This window comes from Tachyglossus aculeatus, chromosome X1 (assembly GCF_015852505.1).
Source record: "Tachyglossus aculeatus isolate mTacAcu1 chromosome X1, mTacAcu1.pri, whole genome shotgun sequence".
Taxonomy (NCBI): Eukaryota; Metazoa; Chordata; class Mammalia; order Monotremata; family Tachyglossidae; genus Tachyglossus; species Tachyglossus aculeatus.
Window position 1 is genome coordinate 121,212,910 of NC_052101.1, and position 4,155 is coordinate 121,217,064.

Below are 4,155 nucleotides of genomic sequence, written 5' to 3' on the forward strand. Positions count from 1 at the left end.
GGGATTAGAACCCATGACCTTTTGAATCCCAGGCCCCTGCTCTATCCACTGTGCTATGCTGCTTCATGAATTAATAATAAGTGCTGAGGTGGGTATTCATTCAATCGGATTTATTAAGCGCTTACTGTGTGCAGAGCACTGTACTAAGCACTTTGGAAGTACAAATCGGCAACATACAGAGATGGTCCATACCCAACAATGGGCTTACAGTCTAGAAGGGGGAGACAGACAACAAAACAAGTAGACAGGTGACGTAATCAGTTCAGACACAGTCCCTGCCCCACATAGGGCTTGCAGTCTAAGTAGGAGGGAGAACAGGCATTTAATCCCTATTTTACAGATGAGGAAACTGAGACTCAGAGATGTTGAGTGAATTGCCCGGGGTCACACAGCAGACAAGGGCAGAGCCGGGATTTGAACCCAGGTCTTCTGACTCTCAGGCCTGTGCTCTTGTTCCTAAATTCTATTCCATGCTGGACCACTGAGGTCAGAAATTGGGTCTAGCTAACTTGCCTTGGGGAACCCCTAGTTTGCACCATGCCCAGGTGACGTCAAAAAACTTTTTCAAAATGATGATGCTGGTGGTGAGGCATTCTTCTGATACCATTGTACTTTCCAGAGATGTCATCTTTGCCTTTTTTAAACACTCTGCTTCTCTAACTGCAGCATATCTCTCAGACCCTGCGGTAAGAGTCTGCTTGGCAGTAATTTCTCCTGTGCCAAACAGTCTTTTCCTGTCTTTCTCCATCGCCTAAATATTTCAGGCTTTGGGGAGGAGTGGAAAGAAATTCTGTAGAAAAAAAAGTTGAATTGTACCAAATTGTACTACAGTCCTTTTCTCTTCTTCCTCTAGGAAGCCATGGCTTCTCCCTGGAGAAAGGTCCAGGGCCAGAGTGTCTGTAATGCATAATATTTTATCCCAGGGGGATCATTAATCTGAAAGTAATCAATCGATTAATCAATCTGTGGTATTTATTGAGTCCTTATTGTATGCAAAGCACTGTGCTAAGTACTTAGGAAAGTACACTTTTAACAGAGTTGGTAGACACAGTCCCTGCCCACAAGGTGGTTATTACAGTCTAGAGGGGGAGCCAGACATTGAAATAAATTATGGATATGGACTTCTTTCATACATTCATTCATTCAGTAGTATTTATTGAATGCTTACTGTGTGGAAAGCACTGTACTAAGCACTTGGAAGAGTACAATATAACAATTAACAGCCACATTCCCTGCCCACAATGAGCTCACAGTCTAGAGGGGGAGTTACAGACGTCAATATACATTAATTAATAATAATGGCATTTGTTAAGCATTTACTATGTGCGAGACACTGTACTAAGTGCTGTGGTGGATACAAGCAAATCGGGCTGGGCACGGTCCCTGTCCCGTTGTAGGGCTCACAGTCTCAATCCTCATTTTACAGATGAGGTAACTGAGGTACAGAGAGGTAAAATGACTTGCCCAAGATCACACAGCAAACAAGTGGCAGAGCCAGGATGAGAACCCATGACCTTCTGACTCCCAGGCCCATGCTCTTTCCACTATGCCATGCTGCTACATGTACATATGTAAGTGTCGTGCAACTGGGAGGGGGGATCAATCAATCAATCAATCAATCGTATTTATTGAGTGCTTACTGTGTGCCGAGCACTGTACTAAGCGCTTGGGAAATACAAGTTGGCAACATATAGAGACAGTCCCTACCCAACAGTGGGCTCACAGTCTAAAAGGGGGAGACAGAGAACAAAACCAAACATACTAACAAAATAAAATAAATAGAATAGATATGTACAAGTAAAATAAATAAATAAATAAATAGAGTAATAAATATGTACAAACATATATACATATATACAGGTGCTGTGGGGAAGGGAAGGAGGTAAGATGGGGGAGAGGAAGGAAGGGGCTCAGTCTGGGAAGGCCTCCTGAAGGAGGTGAGCTCTCAGCAGGGCCTTGAAGGGAGGAAGAGAGCTAGCTTGGCGGATGGGCAGAGGGAGGGCATTCCAGGCCCAGGGGATGACGTGGGCCGAGGGTCGATGGCGGGACAGGCGAGAGCGAGGTACGGTGAGGAGATTAGTGGCAGAGGAGCGGAGGGTGCGGGCTGGGCTGTAGAAGGAGAGAAGGGAGGTGAGGTAGGAGGGGGCGAGGTGATGGAGAGCCTTGAAGCCCAGGGTGAGGAGTTTCTGCCTGATGCGCAGATTGATTGGTAGCCACTGGAGATTTTTGAGGAGGGGAGTAACATGCCCAGAGCGTTTCTGGACAAAGACAATCCAGGCAGCAGCATGAAGTATGGATTGAAGTAGGGAGAGACACGAGGATGGGAGATCAGAGAGAAGGCTGATGCAGTAGTCCAGACGGGATAGGATGAGAGCTTGAACAAGCAGGGTAGCAGTATGGATGGAAAGGAAAGGGCGGATCTTGGAAATGTTGCGGAGCTGAGACCGGCAGGTTTTGGTGACAGCTTGGATGTGAGGGGTGAATGAGAGAGCGGGATGAATGAAGGGAGCAAGTCAGGGCGATGCAGAAGGGAGTAGGAGAAGAAAGCTTCGTCAGGGAAGGCTTCCTGGAGGTGGAGGAGATGTGCCTTTAGTATGGGCATAAGTCCTGTGGGGTGGAGTGAATATCAAGTATTTAAAGGGTAAAGATCCAAGGGCATAGATGACGCAGAAGGGAGAGGGAGTTGGGGAAAAGAGAGTTTAATACTCATGACTTTCCAGCCAACTAGCTCCTCATGTAGATAAGGCTGAAAGGCCCAGAGCCTTTGAGAACACTCACTTCTCAGGAGTTTAGTGCTCGGTACAAAATAAATACCATTGCTGGATTGATTGATTGCTTTTTTTTTTTTGAGAAGGAACATGGCCTAGTGGAAAGAACATGGGTTTGGGAGTCAGAGCAGCTGGGTTTTAATCCCAACTTTGCCACTTGCTTGCTGTGTGACCTTGGTCAAGTCACTTCATTTCTTTGGGTCTCAATGACCTCATCTGTAAAATGGAGATTCAATACCTGTTCTCCTTCCTACTTAGATTGTAAGCCCCATGTGGGACCTGATTATTCCCGCAAACATAAAAATATTCACAACTGGAACAGCTAAAATAAATGAGTACCCGTACATATGTGAATCCTGAGGAAGGGAATAAATAAATTCCTAGGTGCTTTAGTCGGCTGAAGGGATGATGTGACTGGGAAACCAGTCAGGAGAGCTTGTTGGCAGAGGAGAAAAAGCATGGCCTAGTGGAAAAAGTATGGGCTTTGTAGTCAGAGGACTTGGGCTCTAATCCTGAGTCTGCTACTTAATAATAATAATAATAATGGCATTTATTAAGCACTTACTCTTTGCAAAGCACTGTTCTAAGTGCTGGGGAGGTTACAAGGCAATCAGGTTGTCCCACAGGGGGCTCACAGTCTTCATCCCCATTGTACAGATGAGGGAACTGAGGCACAAAGAAGTCAGGTGACTTGCCCAAAGTCACACAGCTGACAATTGGCAGTGCTGGGATTTGAACCCATCACCTCTGATTCCAAAGCCCCTTTCCACTGAGCCACATACTTGTCTGCTGTATGACTGTGGGCAAGTCACTTTACTTCCCTGTGCCTCTGTAAAATGGGGATTCAATACCTGTTTTCCCTCCTAATTAGATTGTAAGCCCCATGTGGGGCCTGACTGTCTTGTATCTATTACAGTGCTTGGCACATACTAAGCCCTTAAGTAGACGTAGCGTGGCCTCATGAACAGAGTATGGGCCTGGGAGTCAGAAGGACCTGGGTTCTAATCCCAGCTCCTACACTAGTCTGCTGTGTGACCTTGGGGAAGTCATTTCACTTCTCTGTGCCTCAGTTACCTCATCTGTAAAATGGGGAGTGAGCCTGGGAGCCCCATTTGGGACAGGGACTGTGTCCAACCTGATTAGCTTGTATCTACCGCTGTGCTTAGTATAGTGCTTGGCACATAGTAGGCACTTAACGAATACTATTAAAAAATACCACCATTATTAATCCCAGCTCCTCCACTTGCTTGGTGTGTGACCTTGGGCAAGTCATTTCACTTCTCTGTGACTCAGTTTCCTCCTTTGTGAAATGGAGATTCAATGCTTGTTCTCCCTCTTATTTAGACTGTAGGCCCCATGTGGGACCTGACTATCTTATATCTAGTAC